The 18236-nt window shown below is 45.5% G+C and overlaps 1 protein-coding gene across 1 annotated transcript in view; it reads left to right on the plus strand.

The window, feature by feature from the left end:
- The window catches only part of ITPK1 (inositol-tetrakisphosphate 1-kinase), a 277367-nt gene that overhangs the window by 107612 nt on the left and 151519 nt on the right, over positions 1-18236 (plus strand). The window lies entirely within an intron of this gene.

Raw genomic sequence — 18236 nt, forward strand, 5'->3', positions numbered from 1 at the left:
ATGCCCTGCACGCAGTAAGTGCCTCCATAAATGAGGTTGATTGATTGTTTTCCCATCCCCTTTTAGTCCACCTACCCACGTTCAGCGTGGGTTCGGCAAAGCCCGATTTTCATTTGCCTACTCAGCATTCTTCTCTTTGCCAGTCAACTCAGAGGTCACTTGCCTGGTTGGGATTGAGTTTGTCAGTCCGGCTTCAGGAAAAGATACCTTGTCAAAATTTGACATTTCCTAAATTTGATGCAAAAGGATTGCGAAGCATTATATATTGTCATCTCATGGCTTCTCTCAGCATTGATTTTGATTTAGTTTTCAGATCATAGGCAAGTAACGTAATTTTCCAAGATAAAGGAGTACCAAGATTGCATAGGTAATTGAAAACCACAGAAAACTTCCAGACAATCCCAAGACCTTTTAGACATTAATTTCAACTTAAACCAGCTGAGCCTTCTACCAGATCCACTTATGAAGTAGCAGAATTGATTTACATTTCTCCTCCTGACTTTGCATCTGCTCTCTTGGGTGGAAGTCTTGATGAACAGAGAAGTAGCCCCTAAAGACTACTAGCTAGCCAAATGGAAAAACTACAAAGGACCCGAGTAGCTCTGACTGGCTCCTGCTTAGAGGATGGGCCGAAGGGCTTTTTAATCACACGAAAAAACACTTATCATTGGGAGAAGGGGTGCAGGAGGAAGTGGGAAGAAGAAAGCATAAATGAAGGAAGATCTAAGAGTTGAAATAGAGTATTGCTTCCTCATGTACATGTCAAGCAGAAGACTTGATCCTAAGCCCTGGAACTTTACAGCCCAGCCATTATAGGAGGCTAGGCATTTGCAATCATTTAGGCAGTTGCATTATTCATATGCTGCCATATATAATTGATTACAGTTCACCTTTGCAATTATTTCCAACACAGAGCTGTTTTTACCACAGCTTTTTAAGAAACAGCAGATAAAAACTGGCTTGTTGGGGTTATTCCCCACAGGGACTGTGGTTTGGAATCTGTTTAACTGCAAAGGACACACTAGCATTTCAGCACATTTTGATTTATGCAACTCTTCAATCTTTTCATTTCTTTAAGTGCTGCAAGCTATATTAGAATAGTTTTCATTATCAGTAGTAGGAACAAATGGAATTTTGTCATATAAATTTGGATGAAGGTGCTCCTGTCCCTCCCTCCCCCCCCAAAACCTAAGTTCCAAGTTGTACCCTTTGAACTTAGGTTGGATCATAGCCAGATTTGGACCACAGCCACATCAGTATCAAACCACTGCTCGTATTCTCTCCACAGATGCTACTAGTGTCAATGTCTGTCCATCTTGATACTGTCTTCCCATTGGCATATCTTGGCCCAGTGGTCACCCCTCTTAATAACATAAGTTTTATGTGCTTTTCCTCCGAGTGCTTTAGTCCTTATTAAGGAAAACCCTGGTCTCCTACCTGGAGAATCTAACTGGAAGCCCTTGTTAACATAGCATTCAATCAATTACCAGTATTTATTGAGCACTTACAGTTTTCAGATCACTGTGAGAGAGAACAGTACAACCGAATTGGGAGATAGGTTCCCTCCCCCAAGAAGGGCTTACTTACCATTTAGTGGGTGATGCAGACATTAAAATAAATTATAGATATGTACGTAAGTGCTGTGGGGCCTCATGAGGATAGTGTGAATATCAAGTGCTTAAAAGGTACAGATCCAAGTCTTCACACAGTAAGTTCTCAATAAATATGACTAACTGATTGATTTTTTGATTGGTTGGAGAAATGAGGGATTAATCAGAGGAAGCCTCTTGGAGAAGTGTAAGCTCCTCGTGGACAGAGAACTGATCTGCTAACTTGATATTGTACTCTCCCAAATGCTTAGCTCACTGCTCTGTGCATAGTAAGTGCTCGATAAATACCATTGTCATGTTGTATTCTCCCAGGGGCTTAGTAAAATGCTCTGCCCCAGTAAGTGCTCAATAAATACAATTGAATTGACATTGATGTGATTTTAGTAGGGCTTTAAACTGAGGAAACTTTAGGTTTGTCTGGTATCAAAGGGAGGGAGTTCTAGGTCAGCAGCAGGTGGTGGTGCTGGGTTGTATTAGGATACATGCCCATGCCCATCACCCCCGCCAGCTCTTCCGTACATTCAACTCCCTTCTCAGGCCCCCGGTTCCTCCCCCTCCTCCTTCCCTCACCCCCAACGATCTGGCCTCCTACTTCATTAACAAAATTAAATCCATCAGGTCCGACCTCCCCAAAGTCTCTTCCCCCCTTTCTCCAACCTCCCGGCTCTCAACACTCTCTGCTACTCTCCCATCCTTCCCAGCGGTATCCTCAGAGGAACTGTCCTCCCTCCTCTCAAGTGCTACTCCGGCCACCTGTGCTTCTGACCCCATTCCCTCTCATCTTATGAAATCTCTCGCTCCATCCCTTCTCCCCTCCTTAACTTCCATCTTCAACCGCTCACTCTCCACTGGTTCCTTCCCCTCTGCCTTCAAACATGCCCATGTCTCTCCCATCCTAAAAAAACCCACCTCACCTTCTAGTTATCGTCCCATATCCCTCCTACCATTCCTTTCCAAACTCCTTGAACGAGTTGTCTACACGCGCTGCCTAGAATTCCTCAACAACAACAACTCTCTCCTCGACCCCCTCCAGTCTGGCTTCCGTCCCCTTCATTCCACGGAAACTGCGCTCTCAAAGGTCACCAATGACCTCCTGCTTGCCAAATCCAACGGCTCATACTCTGTCCTAATCCTCCTCGACCTCTCAGCTGCCTTTGACACTGTGGACCACCCCCTTCTCCTCAACACGTTATCTGACCTTGGCTTCACAGACTCCGTCCTCTCCTGGTTCTCCTCTTATCTCTCCGGTCGTTCTTTCTCAGTCTCTTTTGCAGGCTCCTCCTCCCCCTCCCATCCTCTTACTGTGGGGGTTCCCCAAGGTTCAGTGCTTGGTCCCCTTCTGTTCTCAATCTACACTCACTCCCTTGGTGACCTCATTCGCTCCCACGGCTTCAACTATCACCTCTACGCTGATGACACCCAGATCTACATCTCTGCCCCTGCTCTCTCCCCCTCCCTCCAGGCTCGCATCTCCTCCTGCCTTCAGGACATCTCCATCTGGATGTCCGCCCGCCACCTAAAGCTCAACATGTCGAAGACTGAGCTCCTTGTCTTCCCTCCCAAACCTTGTCCTCTCCCTGACTTTCCCATCTCTGTTGACGGCACTACCATCCTTCCCGTCTCACAAGCCCGCAACCTTGGTGTCATCCTCGACTCCGCTCTCTCATTCACCCCTCACATCCAAGCCGTCACCAAAACCTGCCGGTCTCAGCTCCGCAACATTGCCAAGATCCGCCCTTTCCTCTCCATCCAAACCGCTACCCTGCTAATTCAAGCTCTCATCCTATCCCGTCTGGACTACTGCACTAGCCTTCTCTCTGATCTCCCATCCTCGTGTCTCTCTCCACTTCAATCCATACTTCATGCTGCTGCCCGGATTATCTTTGTCCAGAAACGCTCTGGACATATTACTCCCCTCCTCAAAAACCTCCAATGGCTACCGATCAATCTGCGCATCAGGCAGAAACTCCTCACCCTGGGCTTCAAAGCTGTCCATCACCTCGCCCCCTCCTACCTCACCTCCCTTCTCTCCTTCTACTGCCCAGCCCGCACCCTCCGCTCCTCCACCACTAATCTCCTCACTGTACCTCGCTCTCGCCTGTCCCGCCATCGACCCCCGGCCCACGTCATCCCCCGGGCCTGGAATGCCCTCCCTCTGCCCATCCGCCAAGCTAGCTCTCTTCCTCCCTTCAAGGCCCTGCTGAGAGCTCACCTCCTCCAGGAGGCCTTCCCAGACTGAGCCCCTTCTTTCCTCTCCCCCTCGTCTCCCTCTCCATCCCCCCGTCTTACCTCCTTCCCTTCCTCACAGCACCTGTATATATGTATATATGGTTGTACATATGTATTACTCTATTTACTTATTTATTTATTTATTTTACTTGTACATTTCTATCCTACTTATTTTATTTTGTTGGTATGTTTGGTTCAGTTCTCTGTCTCCCCCTTGTAGACTGTGAGCCCACTGTTGGGTAGGGACTGTCTCTATGTGATGCCAATTTGTACTTCCCAAGCGCTTAGTACAGTGCTCTGCACATAGTAAGCGCTCAATAAATACGATTGATTGATTGATTGATATTGGTGAGATAAGGTAGGAGAGGGAGAGCTGTTTGAGTACTTTAAAGCCATTGGTATGGAGTTTGTGTTTGATACCGAAGTGGATGGGCAACCATTTGAGGTATATGGTGGTCCTTCATAATTTGAAGAAGATGCCACACTGATAGTGAAATTCACCTGAGAGTGTGTTTGGCTGAAAAAGCCAATTTGGGTTCCACAGCCCAGGCCACATTAGGCACCCAAAAGTCCTGTCCATTTTGTCTTGTGCTTGATGATGTTCGTAGCTTCTGGCCCAGTTTTCTCTTTTGCTTTCTTGTCTCTTCTTCCTTACAAAGAGCCACTCCTTTCTTGATAACAGACACCAAGCTTGTTTGCCCTCAGCAATTGACTCCCAGTTTTCAGCAGAAATGCATAATTGTCTGAGGTTTTGTTTATCATGTTCTTAAAATGTTTCCTCTAGCCTGCAGGAGACTAATACATCAAACCTAGACTCCTCAAAGTCACTTTTTCAACCCTAAAGCTTGTTCCACCAAGTGAGATAAGCCCAGTACATTTTTGTATAGTGCTTTTATTTCCAAAGTCCTCTCACATTACCTAGCTTACTTTTGCCCTTGCAGCCAAACCATGAGGTTGATAGAAAAGCAGGTATTATTATCTCCATTTTGGAGAAGAAAGAACTGAGATACAAAGAGTTAAGTGGCTTGCCTAAGGTCACCCAGCAGGCTGATGGCAGAACTTGGATCTGATCCCGGCTCCGCCATCTTCCCCTCCCCCAGGAATAATGGGACTCCTATTCGAGAGTGGAAGTCCACTTCCAACGACTAGCTTAAATGAACCAAGATTGGGGGGGTCCCAGTAGCCCAGAACAGTGTCGTGTATCTGGCATTCAGCGAGAGTTTGGCGACAGAGTATTGGCCGATCTGAATGAGGAGCTTTGAGTTCTCGTTGGCAGCATTTCCCTGAACGATGGCCCTCGGGGTTCACTGACTTTGAAGAGGGAACTGAGAGCTCGTGTTTCATCTCTGTTCGAAAAGAACAGATCGAGCCCGCAACAGTGTGGGTGGTCCCTCAGTTAATTCTGCCTCACAGGAGGCTGAGGCACTTTTGGAGGCAAACTAGGGAAGGACACATCCCTTTCTTGAACAACCCTCAAGTTTGCCGTGAGTTCCCTTGAGGCCATTCCTGGCCACACAGTTCTTGGAGTCAGGAGACTCAGGTTCTGGACACAGCAGTGCAAGCGGCCTGCTGGGTGACCTTGGGCAAGTCACTGAATCGCTCTGTGCCTCAGTTACCTTTTCTGTACAACAGGGATGAGCTACCTGCTCTCCCTCCCATTTAGATTGTGAGCCACATATGGGACAGAGACTGATTATCTTGTATCTGCCCCATCCTGAGCCCACAGTAAGCGCTTATTAAAGGCCATTTTTAAAGAATAGGTTGAAATAGGAAGAAAGATTTTTTTCTTTCATGGGTACAAGAAATAATTGTAAAGCCCTTGCTTAAGAAATGGATCTTGCAACGTACTGTTTTTGATTAAAAAACCCCAGAAGGGTTGATACTTCTCAATAGTAGAAGTAATGATATTTATTGACTGCCTGCTGTAATAATAATAATAGTAATTGTGCCAACTAAATGCTGGGGTGGGTATAAGCAAATCAGGTCGGACACAGTCCCTGTCCCACATGGAGCTCCCAATCTCAATCCTCATTATACACATGAGGTAACTGAGGCACAGAGAAGTGAAGCAACTTGAAGGCACAAAACAGACAAGTGACAGAAGAGTACTAAGCATTGGGGTGAGTAAAACATAAGTTAATTCAGACCCTAATCACCCTTATTTCTGCAGCATAAATGTCTTTGGGTGTGTACTCTTTAAGGTCTTAGATACTCACCCCAGTGAGTATCCTTGTACTCTACTATTTCCCTTATCAGTAATTTTTTTTGATATCTGTCTCCCCCTATAGACAGTAAGCCCTTTGTGAACAGAGATAATGTCTGCCAACTCTATTGTACTGTACTTTCCCAAATATTTAGTCTAGTGCTCAGCGCAGAGTCATCACTCCTTAAATGCCATTGATTGATTGTCCCAGTCTCTAGCCCACAGACAGCTCACAGTCTCCGTGGTGGTGGGCAAACATTTAGAAAAGAGAAATAAATGACAAATGAGGTACAGACAGCAGGAATATTTAGAAAGCAAGAATCTAAAGCAAGGGGAATATAAAGATAAAGGAAGAACCATAAAGTCCTTGAGGGGGCGGTGACCGTACTGATGATACCCACTCCAGGAACAACCCTTGGTTTCACACCGGTGCTATTTCCAGCATTTACCTTGGGCAGAGCAGGTCCCCCAAATTGCTGGCTTTGGCTCCTGGCCCATCTGCAAAAATCAGGAAAGAGTTCCAGAAGTCAACTAGACCAGCCCCCTGCCTCCAGGCAGAACCTCACTTAAACCATCATCATCAGTGGTATTTATTGAGCACTTACTGTGTGCAGTGTGAGCTCCAAGCCCTGTTTCATTTGCTGTTTTCTTGCATGGTCCTTCTTGCCCCAAACTGACAAACTGGTCTTTCTCTAGAAGTAGGCCATTCCTCCTGTTTATGACTTAATCACTTCTTTTTAAAAACGAACACTTGAACTCCCCTCAAGTGCAGGACCATACCAAACTAGCCAGGATTCTTTGCAGGACTCCCTTTAGAAGTTTGAAATTCAAATTATTCAGATTTTCACATGGAGAAGCAGCATGGCCTAGTGGATAGAACCTGGGAGTCAGAAGGACTGACGTTCTAATCCTGGCTCCACCACTTGTCTGCCGTGTGACCTTAGGCAAGTCACTTCACTTCTCTGTGCCTCAGTTACCTCATCTGTAAAATGAGGATTAAGAGTGTGAGCCCCACGTGAGACATGGACTGTGTCCAACCTGGTTGTCTTGTATCTATCCTAGCCCTAAATACAGTGCATGACAAATACTAAGGACTTATCAGATACCATTAAAAAAAAAAGACTCCTTGGACATTTAGCTGCCTAGTGAGGTAGTTGGCCAGCTTCATCTTCTAAGGACTTGGCGTGGTCTCGAGTACCCAGAAAATATATGACACCATTCCTCTTGCCTGGGGCACGTTTCAGAAAAGCCAGGGTTTACACCTTTGGAGTGTATGCACTTAGTTCTGCCATAACATGGGATTTGCTTTACTGACTAATCCTACTTTAAGGAAAACTTGTGTAATAGTTTCAGACCAATGGTGGAGCTCATTGCTAAACGTCCGTTCCTTAATTCCCTAGCGGTGCCCTGATAAATAGGAATAATACCCATTATTGAAGAATGGGGTTCACTCTCATTGGGGAGATGAAACAAATCTAATTACAGTTGTCGTTAATATACATCGGAATGGGCAGGGGAGAAAGGGGGTCTTAGGATAGATATTTAAGGGTAAACCTTGTGTGTCAGTGACATTCCGATTCTGGTTGCATGAGCTAATGTAGGGCCTTTTCAATCGGAGGTACTTCACATCTTACCAGGTGTGAGATCAAGTTTAGGGAAAGTGATTTCCTGAGGGAGAATGAAGGTAATCTACTTATTTCCTTTACAAGACTGTCTGGTCTCTAAATGGTTATTTATTATGTTTGCGGGTGCTCCTTTTATGTGTTGTTCAGACCTGTCCAGACTCATTCTGGAGTACCTAACTGCTGTGGGGGTTGGTGAGGCAATAAGTAGGGAGAGTGAAGTCACGGAAGGCATCCTGGAGAAGATATGATTTTAGTAAGGCTTTGAAAATGGGGGGAGAGTCATTCATTCAATCATATTTGTTGAGCTCTTACTGTGGGCAGAGCACAGTACTAAGCACTTAATAATGCTGGTATTTGTTTAAGCGCTTACTATGTGCCAAACACTGTTCTAAGCGCTGGGGTAGATACAAGGTAATCAGGTTGTCCCATGTACGGCTCACAGCCTTCATCCCCATTTTACAGATGAGGGAACTGAGGCACAGAGAAGTTAAGTGACTTGCCCAAGATCACACAGCTGACAGGAGAAGCAGCGTGGCTCAGTGGAAAGAGCCCGGGCTTTGGAGTCAGAGGTCATGGGTTCGAATCCCGGCTCCACCACAAGTCTGCTGTGACCTTGGGCAAGTCACTTAACTTCTCTGAGCCTCAGTTACCTCATCTGTAAAAATGGGGATTAAGACTGTGAGCCCCACGTGGGACAACTTGATCACACTGTATCCCCCCAGCGCTTAGAACAGTGCTTTGCACATAGTAAGCGCTTAACAAATGCCATCATTATTATTATTATAAGTGGTGAAGCCGGAATTAGAACCCACGACCTCTGACTCCCAAGCCCAGGATCTTTGAAGGGGGAATTCCAGGCCACAGACATCCTGGACTACGTGACTGTCATGTTCTATCCAGACTCCACATTTCAATAGTAATAATCAATCAAATGGCATTTATTGAGCACTTACTATGTACAGAGTACTGTTCTAAGTGCTTAGGAGAGTAGAATACAAGAGAATTAGCAGATACATTCCCTGCCTGTAAAAAAACCACACACACGTTAAATTAGAACTTTTCTGCTGCCAGTTCAGACCCGTTCAGAACTGGCAGCAGCAAAGTGCTAATTTAATGTGTGTGTGGTTTTTTTAAAACCAAGGACTTTGCCTGGTGAAACTACCCAGAAAGCAGGAAAAGTAGGAGGGTTGCTGGGGCAATTCAGGGAAAAATACAACAGGAAATGGGTCATAGGTGGAGGAGAAGTAGACTGATTGTCCTGTTTGCTAATTACTCTGATTTAGGTGTAAAAACCTTAACAAAAACTCCAGGAGGGATCCTGATTCCAAGTTAGGGTGTTTAAGGGTGTTGTTAATTAAGGGCATTGTTACTTACTCTTCCACATGCTTTTATCTCAGACTTAATCCTAGGAAATGAGCCAAGTAGGGTAATGGAGGTTAAACCTGGGGAGCATCTTGACCCCCTGAAGCTCGTGGTTCAGATAGGATCAGGCTAATTGTTTTGGCCAAACCTTAGATGAAGAGGTCCTGGAATTGGAAATCCCCTTTCTCTTGTATTAAGCGTCCATGAGTTGTGGGAACTCATGTCAAGTACCAACAAAACATTAAGTTCAGCGTCAGTCAGTGACATTTAGAGAAGCAGCATGGCCTAATGGAAAGAGCTTGTGCCTGAGTGTCAGAGGACCTGAGTTCTAATCCCAGCTCTGCTGATTGTCTGCTGTGTGAATGTGGGTAAGTAACTTAATTTCTCTGGGCCTTAGTTCCCTCATCTGCAAAATGAGGATTCAAAACCTGTTCTCCCTTCTACTTAGACTGTGAGCCCCATGGGGGACCTGATTATCTCATATCTACCTTAGTACAGTGCTTGGCACATAGTAAGCACCTAGCAAAGACCACAATTATTATTATTTATTGAGTGCTTACTATGTGCAGAGCCTTGTACTAAACACTTGAAATACGTTCTCTGCCTGCGAGGAGTTTGCAGCTTAGAGGAGGAGACAGACATTAATATAAATAAATGAATTATGGATATGTGCATAAGTGCTGTGGGGCAAGATAAAATATTTCCCCTGAAGGAAAAGTTGTAAGTACACAAGTTTGACAGGTTTTTGTCTACTAATTGTGGTATTTAAGTGCTTACTATGTTCCAGGCACTCTGCTAAGCACTGGGGTAATCAATCAATCACATTTATTGATTTGCTTGGCTACAAGCAAATTGGGTAGGATACAGTCCCTGTCCCACATGGGGCTCACAGTCTTAATCCCCATTTTACAGGTGAGGAAACTGAGGCAAAGAGAATTGAAGTGACTTGCCCAAGGTCACGCAGCAGACAAGCGTCAGAACCAGGATTAGAACGCAGGTCCTTCTGACTTTATTCCAGACCTGTGCTCTATCCACCAGACCACGCTGCTTCTCTAAGCCATGCTGCTTCTCTGTTCTGGGTTCATTGTTCTAGGCACCTGACAGTCCCCCTGAAGAAAGGAAACTTGGAAACTTGGAAAATTGAATGGCTGCCCAAGGAGAGTCAGTCAATCAATAGTATTTTTTGACTGCAGAGCTCTGTACTAAGTGGTTGGGAGAGTACAAAGAGAAACTGCTCAGGCTCATTGGATTCAGAATCTGGGAGAACAGAAAAAAGAAAATTTCACCTGAGGGGTAAGCCTGCATGGCCTCCTGGAAAGAGCATGAGCCTGTTGGTCAGGGGACCTGGGTTCTAATCCCAGCTCTGCCACTTGTCTATTCTGTGACCTTGGACAAGTCACTTAACTTCTCTATGCCTCTCTTACCACCTATGTAAAATGGGGATTAATTAATCAATCACATTTATTTAGTGCTTACTGTTTTCAAAACACTGTACTAAACACTTGGGAGAATACAGTTTAAAAGAGTTGATAGACGTAGTCCATGCCCACAACGCGCTTACAGTCTATGAACCCTATGTGGGAAAGGGACTGTACAAAATAAAAGGAGAATAGGGCTGATAAATTCATAAATGTATATGCATATGCAAGGGAAGCACCACTGCTTAGTGTAAAATACTCAGACCTATGTGTCAGAGAATCTGGGTTGTATTCCTGGCTCCACCATTTACCTGCTGTGAAACTAGGGCAAATCACTTAACTTGTCTGTGTTTGTTTCCTCATCTGTAAAATGGGGACTCAGTGCCTGTTCTCCCTCCTACGTAGACTGTTTCCATCCTGATTAACTTGTATCCACTCCAGTCCTTAGAACAGTGCTTGAACAGTGTTAAGTACTTAAAATTTAAATAATAATAATTGTAATAATAATGTATTTGTGGAGTAAGGAGGGTGGAAGATCAGAGGATTGGAATCATCTTAGTTTCATTTGTTTTGTTTTATGATATTTGTTAAGCGCTTGCTGTGTGACAAACACTGTTCTAAGCAATGGGGTAGTTTCATTCATTCAATCGTATTTATTGAGCGCTTACTGTACTAAATGCTTGGAAAGTACAATCCGGGAACAAAAACAAACCCACCCTACCCAATAACGGGCTCACGGTCTAGAAGGGGGAGACAGACAACAAAATAAAACAAGTAGACACAAGTTTCTCATGGTGGATTTAACCTGAGGAAGAAACAGCACTGAATCCACATTTTACAGTTGAGGAAACTGAGGCACAGAAAACTTAAGCTGACTTGCCCAAGGTCACACAGCAAGCACTTGGCAGAGCTGGAATTAGAACCCTGGTCCCCTGACTCTCAGGCCTGTACTGTTTTCACTAGGCCACACTGCTTCTTAGCTGGATGTACTGTTGAAAGCACAATAGGCAGACATAGTTCCTGCCCTTTACCAGGTTACAATCTGAGAGACATGTAGAGAGTAGTAGTTGATGTCACGCACACTTGATGATGTCACTGATGAAGTTCCCCTGTGGGTGCAGGTGTGGCTCACAACCCCAGCCACACGATACACACACAAAGCCCGCTCCCCTCTCCCCCCGGGTTGTGTTGTGTTGTCGATAATCCCTGGTTCTGGTTTTCCTTTTTGCCTTGTGGTCCTCTCGAAGCCTCCGCTCAAAGAGATAGACCCCTTTCACTGATTCAGTGTGTTCTGCCTGCCAGTCTGCCTGTCACAATTGAAGTTTGTGAGACAACACTCGTACAGACAAACTTAAAAGGACTGAGAGATACCGATGCCTGTATAAACACCAAAAAAAGTCCATGAGCTAAGTGCTTAGATTGAGTACAAGTAACTGGATGAGTGCATTTTGTGAGGTGTTGAGTGAAGAGAGAGTCATTGGAGATGCGTGTTTAGACAGGAGGAGCTATGGGAAGATTGCTTCTTCTTGCAGCAAGTCATGGTAGGCCTCGTGAAGATAAAGAAATGCAGCTGGTGGAGCATGAAGGGAGAGAACACATATCATCATCAGTTTTCATTGAGCACCTTCTTTGGGCCGAGTACCAAACTAGACCTTTGGGAATATAAATAGAAGTAAAATTGTAAAATTCCACTCTCCCACCACACCCTCCTCACCTGCCTTTTCTCCCGCACATCCCATCCCCCACAATACTGTCCTATTCCCCAACAGGTATGTCCAATCTGTCAGTGGACTGCTCAGCTTTCCAAAGCCATCATGCCCCATTTGGTCTCCATTCTCAACCTATCTTTTTGTGACACAAATCCTCGCCTCCAACTCTTCCCTATCTAATGAACTCAATCCTCTGCTCCCTGTCCCTCCATCGATCTTGTGCCATCCACCATCTAGGCCTGGATCCACCTCCACTACACGTTTCCTCCGCTATTGTGCTTGAGGCCCAGAGTGCTGCCGGCATTAATGGAGACATCAAGCCAACCTTGCGCATCTCAAACTCATCCTCACCTACTGTAACTCTACTTTCTCTCTCCTGCCCAGAAACAGAACTTCTCCATTCTTATTGCCCATTGCCCACATGAGCTGTTTCAGACTTTTAACTCCCTCTTCAAATCCACTGTCCCCCACCCCCCATCTCTTGCCCCTACTGACTGTGCCACCTATTCCATTGATAAAATTGAAACCATCAGGTGCGATCTCCCTATAATTTCCCCTGCTCCTTTCCAGTCCCTTTCTCCTCCCGCTCCTTCTTTACTTCTCCCATGTCACAGCAGTATTTTGAGAGGTGTCCCACTTCTTAAAATCTACTCCTTCCATTTGCACCTCCAAAACCATCCCACTGCACCCTATTAAAAACACTTGCCCCCTGCCTGACCACCATCTTCAGTGGCTCACTCTTGAATGGCCACTGCATTCAAACATGCCCATGCATCCTCTGTCCTAAAAAATCCTTCCCGTAACCTCACTACACACTCTAGTTATTACCTAGCCTCCCTTCTACCATCCTCTCCAAACTCCTTCAGTGAGTTGTACCCCTATCTCTACTTCCTTGTCTCCATTTCTATCTTTAACTCCCTTCAGTCTGGCTTTCACCCGCTCAGCTCCACAGAAACTGCTCTCTATAAGGTCATCGATGACTTTTTTTTCTTGCCTTATCAATGGCCTCTACTCCATCTCAATTAGCCTCCACTCCCTCTTAATTTTCCTCTATCTCTTCGCTACCTTTGACACAGTTGACCTAGCCCTTTTCCTGGAAACACTAGGAGCTTCCTAGGAGTGGAAACACTGACCCTGTCCTGACCTAGTTCCCGTCTTATCTGTCTGCTCCTTCTCAGTGTATTTCTCTGGCTACTGCTTCTCTACCTCTTCTCCCCATCCCCCAGTTGTGGAAGTCCCTCAGGGCTCAGTTCTGGGTCCCCTTCAATTCCCTATCTACACCCACTCCTTGAAGAACTCAATCACTTCCATGGCTTCAGCTGCTCGTTCCACAGGGATTATTCCCAAATCAACTCTAGCCCTTGTCTTTCTCCTTCTCTCAGTCTTGCATTTCCTCCTGCCTTCAGGACATCTCTCTTTAGATGTCCTGTCAACTTCTCACTCTTACCACAGTGTAATGAAACTCCTCATCTTCCCACCCAAACCCTGTCCTCTCTCTGACTTTCCCCTCAATGTAGACAGCCCCACACCTAACCTGTCTCATGAGCCGTAACTTCGTATTCTGTCACCAAGTCCCATCGATTCTACCTTAACATATCTAGAATCCACCCCTTCCTCTCCATCCAGACTGCTACCATGCTGATCCAAGCACTTATATCCCACCTTGGCTACTACATCAGCTTCTTCAATGACTTCCCTGCCTCCAGTTTCTCCGCTTTCCAGTCCATACTCCACTCTGCTGCCCGGATAATTTAAATAAAAAATAACATGCAGTTCCGTATCTCCCCTCTCCTAAAAAGCCTTCAGTGGTTTCCCAGCCATCTCTCCATCTTACGGAAGCTCCTTACCATCAGCTTTAAGATACTCAATTAGCTAGCTCTCCCTCCCTTCTACTGTACCTTGATGCTAGCCCACTCACTGTACTTCAGTCTTGTCCATCTCACCACCGACCCCTTGGCCACATCCTCCCGGAACTCCTACCCTCTTCATATCCAACAGATGGCCATTCTGCCCATCTTCGAAGCTCCACTAAAATCATATCTCCTCCAAGAGGCCTTCACTAAGCCCTCATGAGCCCTATTCACCTCCCTTCTGCATTACTGGGAAGCAGCATGGTGGAAAGAGCACGGGCTTGGGAGTCAGAGGTTGTGGGTTCGAAACCCGACTCTGCCACTTGTCAGCTGTGTGACTTTGGGCAAGTCACTTAACTTCTCTGTGCCTCAGTTAGTTCATCTGTAAAATGGGGACTAAGACTGTGAGCCCCCCATGAGACAACCTGATAACCTTGTATCTACCCCAGTGCTTAGAACAGTGCTTGGCACATAGTAAGCACTTAACAAATACCATTATTATTATTAAACACTGACACCCCACCTCCAGCCCCAAAGCACTTATGTACATATCCTTCTTATACCTTTCCATTTCCCCTATCTGTAATGTATTTGAATGGCTAACTCCCACTCTAGACTGTAAGCTCCTTTTGGGAAGGTAACATGTCTACTCACTCTGTCGTACTTTCCTAAGTGCTTAGTACAGTGCTCTGCACATAGTAAGCACATAAAGAAGCAGCGTGTCCTAGTGGGTAGAGCACAGGCCTGGGAGACAGAATGACCTGAGTTCTAATACTGACTTTGCCATTTGTCTGCTAGTGTCTCAGCACTAGTGAGGCACAGAAAGAAAGTGAGTTTGGAAGGAGCAGAAAAGATGGGCTGGGGAGCAACTGGTGCAGAGAACCGATATAGGGATATGTAAGAGAGAGACAAAATTGGTGGCGAAGCCAGTATTCAGGACTTTCTGCTTGATGCTGTCCCCAACCTTTTTCACTGAGTGATTAGTTTGGGGAACCAGGACAGAAGTGGAGGTGGGGGTTGCATGCATGGATGACATTTCTGGGTGAGGGTTGTAGTGGGAATTGGTGGCCATTTAGCCCAATGTGGAGCTTTCCAGGGCAAGGTCAGGTTAGGGAGGTCAACTTCTGTGCTGTTGAAGGGATGGTAGTCCAACGACTAGCTGTTGTTTGAGGGTTCTGCTTTTAATCACTGTCCCTAGAGACATAGGGAAATGCCACTGTGATTAATTGTTCTCCAGCCCCCCCACCCCCCCCGGCCTCCCAACGCACCCTCACGGAAACTGAATTGTAGTTGGGAATTAGGGCACTTGCTGTGTCTTCTGGAACTCTCAACTGGACTGGTGATTGTATTGCTAGAACTCCCCTCCCCTCTAACTTCCTCAGTCTTGCTTCAGGGAAGCCTATATTCTCATTTCTGCTTAAGGGAAGATTCTTTACTGGGAGATTTAAATAAGTAGTTTCCAGGTTCATCTTTAGGATTGGAGTATTTGTGACTAGGCTGAGGTCAGAGAAATACCCAAGACCTTTCAGGCCCCAGGAATTGTCTAGGGTGATGTTCTGTCCTGTACAAAGGCACCTTGCAGTGGTGGGATGCCTTTCATTGAAATGAATTTCATTAATTTCCCGTAGGCACATCTGCTGGACTTTGAGTCCCCGTAGGGTGCAGGAGCAACTGGGCATCATCATAATAATAATAGTATTTGTTAAGTGCTTACTATGTGCCAGGGACTTTACTAAGCGCCGGGGTGGATACAAGCAAATCATGTTGGAACACAGTCCCTGTCCCATATAGGGCTCAGTCTCAGTCCCCATTTTACAGATGTGGTAACTGAGGCACAGAGAAGTGAAGTGACTTGCTTAAGGCCAACCAGCAGACAATTGGTGAATCTGGCATTAGAATCCATGACCTTCCGACTCCTAGGCCCGTGCTCTATCCACTATGCCATGCTGCTTCTCGCCTAGTGGGTAGAGCACAGGCCTAGGTGTCGGAAGGACCTAGGCTCTAATCCAGGTTTACCGTTTGTTTGCTGTGAGATTTTGGGCAAGTCACTTAACTTCTGTGCCTAATTGACCTCATATCTAAAATGAGGATGAAGACCGTGAGCCCCACGTGGGACATGGACTGTGTCCAATCTGATGAGCTTGGCTCTACCCCAGTGCTTAGTACAGTGCCTGGCACATAGTGTTTAAAGATTACCATAAAAAAGTGTGAGGCAGGCTTTGGCTTTGCATTTTACGTGTAACCAATGCTGCCCTGTCTTGGAGAAATGCTAGGAGCTGGTTTGCCCAAGTGGAAAGGCAGCAGTTTCAACTGGAAGGCAGGCAGCAGCTTCAAGTTGAATCCTCTTGGGAGAGTCCCGTTAACTTGGTCTGTGGGAACTGCTTTGAGCTGATCCCTGGGAGTTGTAAGAGCATTTTTTTTCTATTTTAACAATCTTTGCATTTGGTCAGGTGACGGAATATCAGGGAGGCTGCACCGTACTTCCTCTGCTCCATTGTAAGTCCCTTCATTTCTAGGCCTCATTAAAGTCGAGTGAGACCCTCTGTGTCCTCAACCCAGAGAAAGAGTAGGCTGTTAGAACTGGGGAGCAGTGGAAATGGGAACAGTACTTCTTTCTGGAGTCTTCAGCCCCTTAAAAGATCTTTGCAGGCTTTGTAAGAATTTGGCTTGAAAGTTTTCGTAAAAGCGGGTGTACAAAAGATTGCAGTATATTTCCCCTTGAATGCTTGGCTACCAGTGGGAATGAGCTGCCAGTTAATTACTGTTCTGTGGAATGGCCTTGTTGCAAAATACATTTACTTATTAAAAAACTCCAAAAAATCGGAGGGGTGTGGTTACAGACAAATGGGATTTAATTGCATGATCTTTGGGAAGCAACATGGTTACTTGAAGGAGTACAGGCCTACGAGTCAGAGGACCTGGATTCTAATCCCAGTTTGGCCACTTGTCTGCTATGTGACTTCGGGCAAGTCACTTAACTTCCCTGGGCCTCAGTTACCTCAGCTGTAAAATGGGGATTAAGACTGTGAGCCCTGTGTTGAACAGGGATTGCGCCCAACCCGATTAGCTTGTGTCTACCCCGGTGCTTAGTACAGTGCTTGGCACACAGTTAGTGCTTAACAAATACAATTAAAAAATGAAACAGCACCTTGTATCAGTACTCTGTGTTCAGCACCCCCAGAAGAGAGAGCCCCTCTTTTCAACTTTTCACTTGACAGCAGGGGATGGTGTGGCTTGTGTACCCCCCGTATCTGCCTCTATTCGACTGGGGCCACTGCCACAAATTAATTTTCTCTTTCTGCCACTCCTGACTCATGTTCCAATAATAGTTAATAGCAGGGAACATGTCTGTCAACTCTGTTGTACTCTCCCAAACGCTTAGTAGAGTGTTCTGCATACAGGAAGTGTTCAATAAATACCACTGATAACTGAGTGATTGCATTGAATAGCATTGTTGGCTTTGCGTAGGACACTTCTGACTGTGTAAAGATAGAATTTGGCAGATTTTAGTGGACCCGTTCTCGGGGTTGAAGATGACTGAAGTGCAGTTTCCCTCAAAAGGTAAAACCCTATCTCCAATCCCCCAAAGCAGTGGTGTATTCTTGACTGTGAGCCCGTTGTTGGGTAGGGACCGTCTCTATATGTTGCCAACGTGTACTTCCCAAGCGCTTAGTCCAGTGCTCTGCACACAGTAAGTGCTAAATAAATACGATTGAATGAATGAATGACAGAGTCAGTTTAATCTAATCTAAAACTTGATTTACAGTTTTGGGGCATTTGGGGGTTTCTTGGTAAGCAACGATTCAAGGTGCAGTTCTTTCATTGGGGAAGCATGTGGCTGATAAGGAGGAGGAATTACAAGTTCTTTGAAATAAGTAATGCTTGTGATCAATCATTCAGTCGATCAGTGGTATTTATCAAGCGATTACTATGTGCAGAGCACTGTACTAATCACTTGGGCGAGTATGGTACAACAGAATTAGCAGGCACGTTCCCTGCCTGTAACAAGCTTAGATTCTAGAGGGAGAGACAGGTACTTGAATAAATAACTAATAATATATTATTTTTGAAATACATGACTACTGTGAAGTTAGAGGGTGGGGGGCAAATATCAACTGTCCAAAGGTCACAGATCCAAGTGCGTAGGTAACACAGAAGGGAGAGTGAGCCAGGGAAAAGAGGGCTTAATTGAAGAAGACTTCTTGGAAAAGATGTGACCTTAGTAATGCT

The sequence above is a fragment of the Tachyglossus aculeatus genome, chromosome 1 (assembly GCF_015852505.1).
Source record: "Tachyglossus aculeatus isolate mTacAcu1 chromosome 1, mTacAcu1.pri, whole genome shotgun sequence".
Lineage (NCBI taxonomy): Eukaryota > Metazoa > Chordata > Mammalia > Monotremata > Tachyglossidae > Tachyglossus > Tachyglossus aculeatus.